Source organism: Marmota marmota, unplaced genomic scaffold, assembly GCF_001458135.2.
Source record: "Marmota marmota marmota unplaced genomic scaffold, marMar, whole genome shotgun sequence".
Lineage (NCBI taxonomy): Eukaryota > Metazoa > Chordata > Mammalia > Rodentia > Sciuridae > Marmota > Marmota marmota.
In genome coordinates, this window is record NW_026000196.1 from 1,860,709 (window position 1) to 1,878,093 (window position 17,385).

The window sequence follows — 17,385 nt, forward strand, 5'->3', positions numbered from 1 at the left end:
TCCCTCTAAAATCTGGAACAAGACAGGGATGCCCTCTCTCTCCACTTCTGTTCAACATAGTTCTCGAAACACTGGCCAGAGCAATTAGACAGACGAAAGAAATTAAAGGCATCAAAATAGGAAAAGAAGAACTTAAATTATCACTATTTGCAGATGATATGATTCTATACCTAGCAGACCCAAAAGGCTCTACAAAGAAACTATTAGAGCTAATAAATGAATTCAGCAAAGTGGCAGGATATAAAATCAACACGCATAAATCAAAGGCATTCCTGTATATCAGCGACAAATCCTCTGAAATGGAAATGAGGACAACCACTCCATTCACAATATCTTCAAAAAAAATAAAATACTTGGGAATCAACCTAACAAAAGAGGTGAAAGACTTATACAATGAAAACTACAGAACCCTAAAGAGAGAAATAGAAGAAGATCTTAGAAGATGGAAAAATATACCCTGTTCATGGATAGGCAGAACTAACATCATCAAAATGGCGATATTACCAAAAGTTCTCTATAGGTTTAATGCAATGCCAATCAAAATCCCAACGGCATTTCTTGTAGAAATAGAGAAAGCAATCATGAAATTCATATGGAAAAATAAAAGACCCAGAATAGCAAAAACAATGCTAAGCAGGAAGTGTGAATCAGGCGGTATAGCGATACCAGACTTCAAACTATACTACAGAGCAATAGTAACAAAAACAGCATGGTACTGGTACCAAAACAGGCGGGTGGACCAATGGTACAGAATAGAGGACACAGAAACCAATCCACAAAACTACAACTATCTTATATTTGATAAAGGGGCTAAAAGCATGCAATGGAGGAAGGATAGCATCTTCAACAAATGGTGCTGGGAAAACTGGAAATCCATATGCAACAAAATGAAACTGAATCCCTTTCTCTCGCCATGCACAAAAGTTAATTCAAAATGGATCAAGGAGCTTGATATCAAATCAGAGACACGCCGTCTGATAGAAGAAAAAGTTGGCTACGATCTACATACTGTGGGGTCGGGCTCCAAATTCCTCAATAGGACACCCATAGCACAAAAGTTAATAACTAGAATCAACAAATGGGACTTACTCAAACTAAAAAGTTTTTTCTCAGCAAAAGAAACAATAAGAGAGGTAAATAGGGAGCCTACACCCTGGGAACAAATCTTTACTCCTCACACTTCAGATAGAGCCCTAATATCCAGAGTATACAAAGAACTCAAAAAATTAGACAATAAGAGAACAAACAACCCAATCAACAAATGGGCCAAGGACCTGAACAGACACTTCTCAGAGGAGGACATACAGTCAATCAACAAGTACATGAAAAAATGCTCACCATCTCTAGCTGTCAGAGAAATGCAAATCAAAACCACCCTAAGATACCATCTCACTCCAGTAAGATTGGCAGCCATTATGAAGTCAAACAACAACAAGTGCTGGCGAGGATGTGGGGAAAAGGGTACACTTGTACATTGCTGGTGGGACTGCAAATTGGTGCAGCCAATTTGGAAAGCAGTATGGAGATTTCTTGGAAAGCTGGGAATGGAGCCACCATTTGACCCAGCTATTCCCCTTCTTGGTCTATTCCCTAAAGACCTAAAAAGAGCATGCTACAGGGACACTGCTACATCGATGTTCATAGCAGCACAGTTCACAATAGCAAGACTGTGGAACCAACCTAGATGCCCTTCAATAGACGAATGGATAAAAAAAATGTGGCATTTATACACAATGGAGTATTACTCTGCATTAAAAAATGACAAAATCATAGAATTTACAGGGAAATGGATGGCATTAGAGCAGATTATGCTAAGTGAAGCTAGCCAATCCCTAAAAAACAAATGCCAAATGTCTTCTTTGATATAAGGAGAGTAACTAAGAACAGAGTAGGGACGAAGAGCAGGAGAAGAAGATTAACATTTAACAGGGATGAGAGGTGGGAGGGAAAGGGAGAGAGAAGGGAAATTGCATGGTAATGGAAGGAGACCCTCAGGGTTATACAGTGGAGGGGGTAGAGAGAGAGGAGGGGAGGGGAGGGGAGAGGTGGGGAGGGGGGAGGGTGGAGGATGGGAAAGGCAGCGGAGCACAACAGACACTAGTATGGCAATTTGTAAATCAATGGATGTGTAACTGATGTGATTCTGCAATCTGTGTATGGGGTGAAGGTGGGAGCTCATAACCCACTTGAATCAAAGTGTCGAATATGATATGTCAAGAAATTTGTAATGTTTTGAACAACCCACAATAAAAAATTAAAAAATAAAAAAATAAATAAAAAATAAAAAATAAATAAAAAATAAAAATATTCTTATATTGTGGGCTATACAGAATCAGATTCGGTCCACAGGACATTGTTTTCCAGTCTCTGGTTTTATATCGTAAAATTGAAAAAAAAAATACAGTTATCCATCAAAAGACAAAGAGCGAGGGCAGGAGTTGTAACTCATTGACAGATCACTTGTCTAGCATGTGTGAGGCACTGGGTTCAATCCTCAGCGCCACATGAAAATAAATAAAATAAAGGTATTGTGTTCATCTACAACTTAAAAAAAAAGACAAGGAGCTATATAAATTATGACAATAAACAATTGATATTATGCAATGGAGAAAATGAAAAAAATTCACACATCAGCATCCATGAAATGCAAAAAGGAAATGATTCCCTATTAGGTCAAGTCAAGGGCAGACACCAGGATGGAATTCAATGTGTAAGGGTTTTATTTAGGGAAAATACCTATATGAAAGAAGGTGGAGAGGATACTAGAAGTCCAGAAAAGCCATCAGTTTTCATTGTGTTTGACCCAAGTGACAGATGGAGAAAAGGTTGAGTAAGAGTATCATAGAGCTGTGCAGTCTGAGAAAGGTTATTTGGGGAGTCCTTACACCAGATTTGGCCTTCAAAAGACCAGGAACGAATTTAGCATCTTGGCCACAATCAGACATCGACACTGATTACCACATAGGAAGCATGACCTTGCCACCAACAGTCATGGATTTCAGAATTTAGCACTTAGCTTTTGGTCCATTGTGCTCCCTTGTTGAAGGATGTCTGAAAGTCACATTCTTGTGACCACCATAACCACATGTTGTTTACATCCTATTCATGTATGAGTTCTAAAACAGGCAAAATCAAACACTGTTTTGCCGTTTGATTTATATATAGGTACTGAAACGCAAAGATAAGCAAAAGAACAATAAAGCATGAGCTCAGGATAGTGGCTTACTCTGTGGGGGAGGGTGGGGAAGTAACAGGAATCTCACAGCATGGCTCAACGTTAAGGCACTGGAAATATCTGCTAAAACTAGATAGAGGGCACACGGGTGTGCATTTTATTATTCACTAAGCTGTATACAGATAGTTTATGTATTTTTGTATGTATGATATATTGTCTAATAATTTTCATTGAAAAATATCTTTTGCATATCTAAGGAGTAGTGTGTATAATACTGAACCACACTATAAGTGGAATGACTCTGCACTTGGATGTTGTAAACTTTAGAGATTATATATGTAAAGCAACCTAGCTAACACTCAATAAATATTCCTCCATTCCCTCCTGCTGAAGTCTACAGTACTAGTCCATATTTCTTTGAGATCTTTCAGGAAATGGTCCTCATGTTTTTTCTAAAGAAGTCAGCAAACAGAAGTAAATTGTCACCATCCAAAGAGATATCACAAAGCACACTCCATTTTCCTCCTTTCTCTCATCATTGTGGATGTGACCTGCACACCCGGCTTCCTGATCACCCCCCACAAGTATGTGAATCCATCAAGGTCAGATCAACAAGGGATGTGCTCATCCAACCTGCTCCCGTATTACCATCCTCTGAAATTCAAAAGTGCACTCTATATCCTCCCAGTGCTTTATATTCCCCACTGGCTCAACTCATTGTTGCCACTATTGGTTCTCCATTGGACACTGGTAGCTAGGATTCAGCGGGAGAGAAAAATCAAAATAGAAACTTGATATCATTGGAGCAGAATTTTTCACTCTTGTTTCATTATTATTCATCGATAATTTAATTTAAATTTTAACAAATACCCTTTGTGCTACTTTGGAGTTTATTTTTTCTTTTGACCTATGGACATCTAGTAAAATATTTCTAATATCAAATAATTATTGGTTTCCTTCAATGTTGTTTATTTGGTCATAAATTATTCTTCATTTCATGGCATGCTTGTCACAATTGGTTTATGTTATATTCAAGACGTTTTGTTTATTTTCATAACTCACATTGGACTACATATTTTTTGTAGTGCTGCATAAGGAACCTAGAGCCTCATGCATGCTAATGAAGCACTCTACTCCTGAGCATATACCCTTAGTCCTTTTTTTTATATGTAGAGGGAGAATATCTATATTACTTCTGTTATTGAGGATATTTACACATGAATAAAGAAGTTTTCATATATTTGTTTGCTCTATAATTATCTGTCCGGGCCCCATATCCTTTTTTAATATATATAGTTTTTTAGTTTTAGGTGGACACAATACCTTTATTTATTTTTTTATGTGGTGCTGAGGATCAAACCCAGTGCCTCATACATGCTAGGCAAGTGCTCTACCACTGAGCCATAACCCCAGCACCCCATATCCTTTTTTAAATGTTAAGTTTTGACATCTCTGGAAATAGGTCCTTAGTTATTCAATCTTTCAGGATTTTTCATATCTAGTGCAAATTTTTAAAAATAGTTTTCCCTTAAAATTGATCCATATTTTGAAAAGTTCAAATGTGTTTTCTTAAGAAAGATTTTTATTTTATTTTATTTTATTTCTTCTCTCACCAAAATAGAGAGGAATTAAATGGATTTCTTGACAATTTCCATAGTTTGTCTTTTAATTATTGACATTTGGCTTAAAATTTCCTTCTGTTTTCATCAGATTTTATTTGCCTTTCTTTTTATAACTTGGACTGAATTTTAGGTCAGCTTCATCCATTGCTCAATTTCTAGTATCTCCTTTCATTTTTTAATTTGAGACATAGCTCTTCCTTTCATTACGGCTTTACCAGTGCCTATAAGTTTGGTATGAAGAACTCTTATTTTCACTGTTTCCTAAGATATTTGAAATTAAAAATTTGCTTGGAAGGAAGCAGATTTCAATTTTTCCCATGTAGAGTTTGTAATCACAAAAAAGTACACTGTATGGTTTCTCCTGTTTCAAATGCATTAAGGTTTTCTTTCTCATGTAATTTCATTTCATAGTCATTCAATAAACTTTTCAGGAAAGTATTGAACTGTTTTTAAGGTACATATTTCAATCTAGTCTCTTTAATTAAACTTAAGAGGTTTATCATCCAAATTCTCTGTATTCTTAGCGAATTTATTTTTCAGAGATGCAGGAAACTATGCTAGTCTACCTCTTCTGGCTATAAAATGTCTTTCTTTTTACGTACCTTACATATAAAAATCTTCCGTTATATCTGCCAATGACACATTATTCATTGCATGAATATTCCTGACCACTACATCTATATTGTGCCTTGTAGTTTTTATCATGTTGAAATGAACTTCAATCACACTGAACACTTTTGTACTTTTAATTTTTAATTATATAATATTAATATTGAAGACTTTCATTAGTAATATTGTTTGCACAGATTAGGCTAACCTTTTTGTTTTAATCATTCTGTTTTTTTGATTTCTTACTTTTCTTAGATAGATGTGTCCTTTACAAATAATGTAACATGAGGTTTTGTTTGCTGGGCTTTTTGCCACAGACAAAGATTAATTATCTTTTTAAAAGTGGGTTAATCTCTTTGTGTTTATTATCATGAATAATATGTTCAATCTTGGTGATGTTCATCATGTTGCATGCTTTGGTAGTTTGAGAGAAATTTTTATTGTTTTAGAAATTTCATGTTTTCTTATACTTTCACATCATGTTTTGTTTATTTTCTTTGATGATGTGAAATTGGCTATTTTTTTAATTAATGCCAGTGATTACCCTTGGGTCTTAGACTTAAGACCTGGAAAACCTTATACATATAAAGTTTTATACTTCAGAATTGAAATGATATTTCTCTAATGTTAAAATTCAAAACTAAATTCTCCTTACACTTCTGTAAGATGACACATTTAATTCACTTCCCTCTCTGTGACTCTCACCTACCCTATTCCTAGTTTTGTTCATAATACTTGGGATTTTTAAGAAAGTGCAAGAAATTATACATTTTATGTTATATTTGTCCTTTTAATTGAACTTAGTTTTTATAGTATAGAAAAAAATTATATTTAACTATTTTAATTTTCCCAGTCAATACTTCCATACTACAACAAACCCCCTTTTACCTATTTGGATTCACTTCTTGGACAATTTAAATGCTTTGTGAAATAATATTTCTGAAAGAGTTCATAGATTTTTTTTTACGTTGTGAGACCTTTCAGTCTCCCAACTCCCCACACCCCCACCAGGAAAGAAAAGATGTCATGGATGCCTTCATCTATGAATAATTTTGCTAATATAAAATTGGTAGGCTAAGGGATGGGGAGGCAGCTCTGTGGCAGAGCCCTTGCCTAGTATGTGTTCCATTCCCAATGCCACAATAAATAAGTCAATAAATAAATAGATAAAATTGGGGGGCAAAAAGATTTTCTTTAAAAACAGCGACTTGGTATAGTGCAAACCTAAATGTAAATAAAATAAATGGCTGTGGGTTTTTCCTCCCTCTCTGCTTGAATAGCTACAGATAGACCTATAGATATAAATATTGATAAGGATACAGATTATAGATATAGATGTAAATATATAAAGATGTAGATAAAGGTTTGTCTTTATAAAAGCACGCCAACACAAAATGGCCTTGATCTTCCCTCATCTTTTCTTTGTTAATGATACTTGGTTCTTTGGCTTTAGGTAAGTTTTCTTTTGGTCTGTAATAGTACTGCTTTTCTTGACTGGTCTCTTCTCTGGCACACTATATCTCCATGTAGCTTTGACAATATACTGTTCTCCATGTCATCTTCTCCTGCTAATTTTATTTCTTTGTGTTTTTATTTCTTTTCCTTGCAAATTTTGAGAGCCTTTCTCAATTCAATTCAACATTAGGAGTTTTCTAAGAGTGTAACATTCAAACTATTAAAGAAAAAAAAACTCAGAAGACCAAATCATAAAAAATTATTTTTTAAAAGATCAGAATAAGCTGCTGTGGTTGAAATGGGGCTATGGAGACCAAATCCCTAAAATCCCTGTTACCCACTACTCTAATCTCTGAGACAACCTCATGGGGCTCCAAGGTGCACCAATTTGAAAAACACTGATTAAATTTTCTGCAGAGTTAACTTGCTTCTTTTCTACTTCTAATGTTGGTTTTGATTCTATGATTTAATTTTTAATATAAAATACTATTAGACTCGTTCTGCACTTCTCAAAGCTGTGTGCTTAATTCCTCTATATACCTGTAACATTAGGAAGCTCACACTCTACATTCAATCACTATCACAGGCCAAAAAAATATTTTTAAAAGTCAGATTTGTTAAGATTTTGTTGTCATTTTAATAGCACATTTGCTAGCTCTCTCTGAAAAATCAAACCAGAGATGAAGGAACCTAAATTTACAATTTTCTTTTCACCAAAAGAGGCTAAATACACATTTTAAAAATAAATTTTGAGCTACTGAAAACATCTGTCTAAAGGTGGGAGGGGTGCAGGATGTGGAATCACATAAATTGAAAAGGAATGCAATGTGCGATACATTTTTTTTGTAAGGTTTTGCTTCCAGATCTGTTATCAACCATTTAAAAAGTCATTAAATTTGAGTTTCCTTAAAAGCTTCTCTTATCATGATCATCTCCCTTTTCATCAAAGTCTATTATGTTTTCATCTCATCCTTGGCTTCCTGAAGTTTATTGAGTTCAAGTTAGATATTTTCTAAAATTTTCTTCCCTTTCCATAATAAATCCTTTTCCCAAACACTACTCCTCTGCGTCTTGGGTCCCATGTTTTCTCTCTTCCAGGTTCAATCCTTTGATCAGAGAGAGAGAGAGAGCTCATTCCTGACATTTACTCATAAAAAGAGTGTGTGGGTTTGCTTTGGTCTCCATCCCCACCTGCCCTTTGCTGGATGGAACATCTCTCCAGTTCCCAGCCATCTTTCCACTGATTTGCAATGGGCTTGACCTAAGGAAAGATCTCCTGGACATCATGCTAGTTTGAAGCAGTGTGTAATGTATTTCCTTATCAAAAACCTTGAATGAAAACCAGTCTCCTAGGCCCTAATCCCTCAGTTCCTCAAATTGTCAATTTCTCATCTGGCCATTGGCGTAATTAGAAATTACAGGCCAGAAATCACTGAAGCAAAACAGACAGAAAGAAGAAGACAGACCGATAGACTCTATAAGGGAGAAACAATTTCCTCAGACCTCTTTTTCCTTATATGGCTTCACTTTATTCCTTGGGGTTTCCGTTAAGTTCTGGAAAATAGAAATTCCTCCTGACTTCTAGTAAGTTATTAAGTCAGATTTCTGGTTTCCAACTCTATTGGAAATTTGAATCCATTTCTCTAAGTTCATAATTATGCCAGTGGGAAGGTGGGGGAGGGTGAATAAAGAGTTTTTCATTTCCTGCCATCATAACCCACAAACTAGTGTGGTAATTCAAATACTTCAAGCCACTGATCAAACCTGCAATCTTCCCTGAAATTATTCAGAATGATGGGTAGTACTGAGTGAAATTTGTCCCTTGACAGTGGAGGACTTCCGTATGTGAGCATATGGGCCTGCACGTGCAATGCGGACCCATCGATTTGCATTCATGACGTAAGGGTGGTAAGATAGTTGAGAGATGAACAAACAAGAAATTTCATAAAATTTAAAATTGGAGTTTTTAATACTAATTTCTGGAATGTTCATAAGGAAAACACTTAAAGGTTATCTCTCCCCAGGACTCTACAGGATGGTTATCTCTCCCTTGGACATCTATAGGATGCTTGGATTGCAAGAGGCTTTTGGTAGTGGCTACTTGGCAATCACCCTCCTCTCTCCCATCCCTACCCAATCTTGGTCCAGATCTACAAACTCCCCAACCACGCCCTTGGGATTTGGGGAAATACGACAAGGACAAGTAATGTCTCCGGTGGATCCTGATTGGCTTAATTACAGGGGTCATAAGTACTCTGCATTCCCCAGACTCACAGACAGATCTAAAACAAGCAGGCCACCCAGTGAGCTGTGAAGGGTGATTTGCTAGGGAATTCTGAGTTAGAAGAAGGAAAACTCATCAAAGGAGATGCTTTCTATGACACTGTGACAGCAGCTTTGCTACCATGAGGGAGGCTTCCTGGAAGCTGGAGTTGGCCATGAAAAGTGGAGCAAAAATGAAGGAAGCACTGAGTTCCTGAGAAACTGTTGAGTGGCCGAATCAATCCCATACCAAGGCTCACCCTATCTTTGCAATTTCCTGTTTCATGAACCAGAAACATGGGCTCTTTATAAGCCCATGTAAGTTAGATTTTCTATTATCTCCAAACAAAATAATTCCAAATCATTCAGAGATTGGGGATCAGGTTCAATTCCATATCCCTCACCTTAAACACGACATCAGTTGCTTCATCCTGTGTTTCTAAAGTGGTTAGTCTTAAAGAAAGAGTCAGAAGCCCATGATGGATAATCAGCGCCAGGTTATTAGCTTTCTCTGCTGTGGCTAAACCATGCCCAGTGCCCCACTCAGTGACACTGTGAGGTTTCTTTCCCCAGTGTTCAATCCATAGCAAAAGAGCCTACTTTATGTTTGACAATTCCTTCTAGTCTACCCGTGGTGGGAAATCAGGCTCTCTCATGTGAAAGGAGATCATTGATCCTATAAGCAAAGACTTTCCCTGATTGAAGCAGGGGAACTACCTAAGTGATCCATCTCTGTGTCCCCAGTGCTAAGCATAGAGCCTGATTCACAGACTGCATCCCACATTTCGTATGATGGGTGGTACAGAAAATGTGACCATCTGGAAAATTATCCAACTCGGTCTAACTACATAAATATCCCTTCTTTCAATGTCAGAAGTTACCTAATAAAGGCTAATTGGATGAATTATCCTCAGAGCATAGGCTTCATTGCATAGGTAACTGTGAGAAGAAAGGAATAAGAAATAACCAATCCAATTAGAAATAATCAACCCTGATGAAGGGGCTTCCAAATGTGGCAGTGTGATGGGTTGCAGGGGACGTGTGATCAGGAGGCCTGGTTCCCGTCTTGATCAACCCATTTACTAGATGTGTGACTGTGGATGGTAACAATTCTTATTCTCTCACAACACAGGGGTTTCCAAAGAACTATATAGGACTGTGGACATGAGAGAAAGTTTTCAATACCATATGAGTTAGACTTGACTCCAGGTTTCCAAGACAGGAAAGGCAAATAGGCCCTCATAGGAACTCCTGAAGCAATAGTCAGAGTGATATGGAAATATGGGGACGAACAGCTTCGTTATCTTGTATTCACATTAATTAACTAAATCCTGTGAAAATTACAACTGAAAAACAATTTAAAGAAACAAATATGTTAAACGTATGAAAAACAACATTTGTGTGTCATGATATACTCTAACTACTTAGAAAAATATAAAATTAGATCCTTACCTCAAATTGTTCTTCAAATAAATTACAGATTTACACCATACTATATAAAATACATTAAAATAAATTTAAACATGAAATCAAAGAATAAAAATATAGGCATACATTTTTTTCCAACTTTGCAATAGGTAAGAGCTTCCTGGATGGAAGAGAAAAATAAAGAGCTCAATAGAGAAAAAAATATTAATAGGTGTCACTAATTGAAAAAGAACAATCATATTTCACCTTTTTCTTTGATAGTTATTAACTTTGCAAGAGCACCAAAATTGAGATTGATGACATCATAAGGTCAGTTTTAGTCATGCAGTCATTCTGAAGTACTGTTCATTACTTACACATGCCAAGCTTGGTTGTAGTTATTCATATTGTCCTTGATTGAACTGAATCTGTTCATCATCCATCCCATTGGCCAGGTAACATAACTGAAGACAGGTAAAGGTGCCAACAAGGTGAAGATGGTTGACTAAGGAGCAAGGACAGAATTATCATCATGGCACTGAAGTTTAGAGACACAGCCGACTTTGAATATAATTTAAATGCCATCTACTTCTAGATATTACAAATTACTACAAAGCTCCAACACTTAAGGCTGTGTAGTACTGACGCAAGACTAGTCAAAGAAAGTAATGCAATTGAATTGAGAGTCCAGAAATTACAGGTCTATGTTCACATGAATTATGTCAAATTCAATATTATAGTAAAGTGCGGAAAGGATACCATTTTCAGTAATGGTTCTGGGTCAATTTGATATCCAGATAAATAAAAATATCTGAATTTCAATCTTTTACCATAAATAAAAACTAATTCCATGTTGGGTTAATTGTAATAAATAAAACAATAAAGCTTTAAGAACATAGAAGAACACAAAGTCTTCATAACCTTCATACTTTTTAAAATTTTTTTTTAGTTGTTGATGGATCTATATTTTATTTTATTTATATGTGATGCTGAGAATTGAACCCAGTGCCTCATGCATGCTAGATGAGCACTCTACCACTGAGCTACAACCCCAGCTGCAACTAATACTTATTTTTAAACACATGCATAAAATGCATAAACAAAAGTTTGGCATATTAAGCCTCTGGAAGAATTTTTTATATCAAAAAACCCCATTAGAAGAATGAGTGAGTGGGAGAATAGTACTTTTATCAAGCATATATAAAGAGCCCTTACATATCAATTGTCAAAGAAAGACACTAGGTTCCTGTTCAACCCTAGACAACAGTCTTGAAATGTCACAAAAAAGCCTATTCGAATGGCTACTGAATCATGAAAATGTTCTCAACATCAGTAGTTATCAGGAAAATACGCATTGAAAGCACAATGAGATATTGTGACACACCTGTTAGAATGTTTTTAAATTTTCAAATTTAGCCACACCAATTATTGGCGAAAATATTGGGCCACTAGAACTCTCATGGACATGTGATGAAAGTATAAACCAACACAACCACTTCAGAAAAGTTTTTGTCTAATATATGAAAAAAATGTTCAACATCTTTAGCAATCAGGGAAATGCAAAACTATCCTGAGATTTCATCTCACTCTGGTCAGAATGACAGTCATCAAGAATACAAACAATAGCCAGCCACAATGGTGCACTCCTGTGATCCCAGTAACTCAGGAGGCTAAAGCAGGAAAATCAAAAGTTTGAGGCCAGCCTCAGCAATTTAGGGGGATCCTAATTAAATTAGAGAACCTCTGTCTCAAAGTAAAAAATAAAAAGGAATGGAGAAGTAGCTCTGTGAAAAAGCACCCCTGGGTTCAATCTCCAGTACCAATAAATAAATAAATAAATGCAAATAATAATAAATGATGAAGAGAATGAAGAAAAAGGAACACTTGCTCTGGTGGGATTGTAAATTAGTACATACAACCATTATGGAGTTTCCTCAAAAGACTAGTAATGGAACCACCATAAGACCCAGCTCTACCACTCCTCAGTATTTATCCTGGTGGAATAAAGTAACATACTATAGCCATATATGCACAACCAGGTTTATAGCAGCACAATTCACAATAGCCAAACTATGGAACCAACCTAGATGTCCATCAATGGGTGAATGGTTAAAGAAAATGTGATAGATAGATAGATAGATAGATAGATAGATAGATAGATGTATAGGTATATAGATATAGTTACATAGGTATAGATATAAAATTAGGTTTATCCAGCCATAAAGAATAAGTAAATTATGTCATTTGCAGGAAAATCTTGGAACTTAAAAACATTATGCCAAGCCAAATAAGCCAAACTAAGAAAGTTAAGGGTCATATGTTTTCTCTCATATGTGAAAGCTAAAGAGGGAAAAGGGAAAAGCGGGGAATCTCATGAAAGAGCTCAAAGAGAGCTCAGTAAAGTACAGAAAAAGGACCAGGGGGAGGGAGGTGGAGAGGGAGAGGGGAAATACCAAAGAATAATATTAGTCAAATTACATTGTTATATTGTGGGCATATATAAATATACAACAATGAATCCCATCATCATGGACAATTGTAATGTGCCAATAAAATATGGTGTATATAAAACAATCTAAAATCAGGATCAAGGGATAAAAAGTTTGGCAGTATATTTTAAAATTATACATATGCCCATCAGTTTTATTCCTATATACACACTCAAAAGAATTGTTTATATGCATGTCTTAAAATGATTTATAAGAATATCCAAAACTGGAAACAAATCCAATGTCCCTCTGTAATAGACTGGATTAATACATCGTGGTATAGTTGTATAATGGAATACTACACTCCAGTGAAAAATGAACAAACTACTGCTCCATGTATCAACATGGATAAATCTCAAAGGCACAATATTAAGCTAAAGAAGACAGATACAAAAAGTGTACATCATGTATGATTGCATTTATAGTAAGTTAAAAATATGCAAAATGAATCTATGGTGATGTTAATTAAAATAGTGTTACCTTGGGCTGAGGAGGTATAAAGTCTTAACAAAGGCAGAATAAAAGCATCTGGTTGCTGGCACTGTCATGTCCTACTTCTTGAACTGGGTATTAATTTCACAATGTCTTGCCTAAGTTAATCCAGTAAATGGAAGAAGGATTTCAAACCCAAATAACTCACTTCGAAGTTCTGTTAACTGTGGTATTTTAATAAATGTTGGAATATAATCGTGATGAGTCTATTTTTAAATATGTATGAATGGGAACATGTTCAAATTATCTCTCCTTTTATCTCCATTTAATGACTGAAATTACAGGACCATGATAAAGAATCCACTGCCACCTAGTGGCACCCTGCCCTAATTGCAGGATTAGGCATTTTGAGTATAAATTAACTTTGTGTGTATTGTCAGTTCAAGCTAATAGGATGACACCAAAATCTTCTGTTAGATTTCCCTAACACCACCCAATATTTCTTTCCAAAGCAATTGTATATAGAAAAAAGTTACTTTTCCTTTAGATCATTTCATCCTAGTATCTAAAACATTCAATCTTTATCCTATACTTATTTTTATATATAAAAATAGCAAGCTAATAAGAACCAACTGTTGAGCAGTTCCTCTGTGCCAGACATTGCATTACTATATTTGCATAAATTGTGTCATTTACTTGATGTGACAATCCTATATGGAGACTAAAAAACTTTTATCCCCATTTTAGAGATGAGTAGACATGGACATGTTCAGAGTCCTCAAGGTCAACACAGTTACTAATTGAGCAGTTGGAATTTTAATCCATACCTGTAGGATTACTCTCCTCTCTTCCAAGCATCCAAGCTGGACATTTTCTCTTTATAGGAGGGAATTGGGAGAATAAGATCCAGAGCTGAAGATGCCAAGGACTTACCATGAACCGTGAGCAAATCACTGTCCTTGCAGGGATTCAATTTTCTTATCTGTAAATTAAAAGACTCCCCCAGATGATCTCTGAGGCTCTCCCCCACATCATCTAATAGCTCCTGAACACAGAAGAAAGGCATTAATCTAAGTCACTTGCAATATGTTTTTACAATGTGATGCAACTATTTTTAAACTAACACAGAATAAGAGCTCATTTCATGGAGCCAGTCACAAATTTCCCACAATCTTTGAGGGAAATCCAAGCTTGAGTGATTCTAGTGCTTAATGAGATGATGTAATGCAGGAAAATATATAGCTGGAAGAAAATTTTATTAGTGTGAGTAAATGTGCATTTTCAAGTGAATTACAAGACCTTAAGAAGTAAATGTATATGCCCCAGGGGAGAAATCACCCAAGACTTTAAAACAGAGCATGCAGTGTTCATTTGCAGGCATTCTGAGAACCTTTGCAGATGTGAGTGAGAAAGGAAAATTGTGCAGAATCCTTAACCCTAGAAAGAAACACAAATGACCTCAGGAAAATATCTTCAATTAGGCAAATTGGGGGATACCTAGTGACAGGTGTACTTGTCAGATAAAGGGGCTTTTTAATGCAACATGAGCTAATATATTCATTCAGCAGAGGTGCGCTTATGTAAATCTGCTAATGTGAAAGCTACAAGATTAGCAACTTTTAAGAATAATACATGGAACTGGTCTGGCATTCAAGTTGTGAGGCAGGCATACCTCAGTTGAACATGTCTATTTTTCTAAAAGAGAGAGAAACACGTTGGCTGATGCAAAGCAAGAAATATCATTCTGAGTCATGTAAATTTCTTGAGGTGTTTCCAAATTGTCACATAACTGTAATAACATACGGCACATGCATCCCAGCAAATTCCAATCCCATGATGTCTGTTTCAGAATTCACAACTTTGACAGACTGTTAGTGACTGAGAAGTTTGTTTCTTTCCATTTTTATTTCGATAGCTAGCCTTATATAGATAAAAATCTGAGGTAAGGCATTGCACAATGAGAAAGATGCCCCAGAGAGATGCCCTTTTGTCCTGTTTTACCTGTTTTATCTGTGCAGAGGAACTCCTGGAATTTTTCAGTCATTAAGCAGGAATTTATCAGTGTGTAGGCTAAGAATAAATTTAGAGACTGGGCATCTTCAAGAATGCCACTCACGGGTGCTTTCAAAACCAATGGAGCATTGCAAGGAATCATAAATCTGATGGGACTAAAGCAACTAACTCATGTCTACTCTGCAGTTACCGTGATCAACATCCCAGACCACAGCAGGCAGAGGCCTCTGTACACACATTTACGGATTAGGAGACCCAAGTACAGAAAGTCAGTAAAACTGTTGCATGCCTCCAACAGACCCAAGTAAAGTGCCTCCAAGTGTGGCCTGAGGGTTCTTCTGTGGAATGCTTCTCTGACCCTTTAAGTCTTGTTACTGCTGGTCACTCCCAGCCCAACAGACAACTTCCCCTCCAAGTATCTCTAGCTCCCCAGTGGTGCTACGCCTCCTTGATACTTACTTCAACCCCAGAAGGCTTTTCTCTCCCTCTCTTAACAGTGATCATAAATATAGCATGGGATGCTACAGTAAGGATGGGCTTCAAGACATCTAGCCCTCTCTCTTTACATCAGTACAATCCAACAAAAATTTCTGATTCTCTGGCAACTGGCATAGTGCCTGACACAAAATAGATAAATCAAAATCATTCAATAAATAAATAATATTTATTGAATAAATAGATTTGCAGATTGTTCACATCTTCTGCTTTTTCTGCCTTTTCTGAGCTCATAGCCCAGCTAAAGAGAGGAAACATGTTCAAAATGAACTATAACTGAAGAATAAGAAATTGAAGTCATTCAGAGGGGATTGTGGGGATGAGGTGACTTTTGAGGTAAAACCTAAAACACGGATAGTAAATTAAAACAGACAGATAAAAAAATGTTCCCTCTTTTCTTTGGAATCCATCCCTTCTATTTTTCTTGCTTCCACTCTTCTGAGAATTTCAGCCTCTTGGGTTTATTTCTACCCTCCAAATAGATGACTCATACACAATCCCAATTGAGTACTTATGGGATGGTTGGATGGATGGTAGGTAGGTGGATGGCAGAAAAATGAATGGATGCACGGACAATGAAAAGATGGATGAATAGATGAGTGGGTGGATAGATGGATAGTGGATGAATGGATGGGTGAATGAATAGGTGCTGGATAGATGAATAGAAAGTGGTACTGCAGTAGCTTCTGTTGCTTACCATAAGCACCTTGCAGAAATCTTTTACTACATCCCATCTTTGAATTCACCTCTAGCGTTCTTCTTCTGTTAAAATGACCTCTTTGCATTCCCAGTGTCACCATTTCCAAAGCCTAGTTCAGGTTTTCATCTTGCCAGGAAGTCTACAAGTCTACAAGTAGCCCACATGAATCCCCTGCTCTCTGAGTTTCTGCAGAATTTTCAAAGGGTATCACAGAGCTTCTTCCTAAAATACAAAATGTTCAGAATCTCCTCTGACATTTAAAATAAGATCAAATTGTCCTGCAGGAGATTACTCTTTGTGAAAAAAGAAGAGTTTTCCATTTGTCTTGTGTCCTTTCAAAGATTTTGCACAGATCTTGACTTACAAGTATTGAGCAAGGCACAGTGAAGGGGAGCAGGAAAGAAGGGAAATTAAGCAGGGTTTGAATCCCACTTCTCCCATTTACTAGCCGTTAATTTCAATACCACACTACTTCCTCATCTGAAATGAAATGAGATCAAGGTACCTCTATTTCAAAGATGGTGTCATAGTTTGGATATGAGGTATCCCCCAAAATAACTCCTGTGTTAACGCAGGACTGTTCAGAGGTGAAACAATTAGATTGTGAGGGTTGTAACCTAATCAGTCCATCCTAGTTTGAAGGGTTAACTGTAGGCAGGTGGGGCATGCATAGAGGAAGTGGGCTCGGGGGGGGGGGGGGGGGGGGGGGTTTGGTTCCCCTCGTCC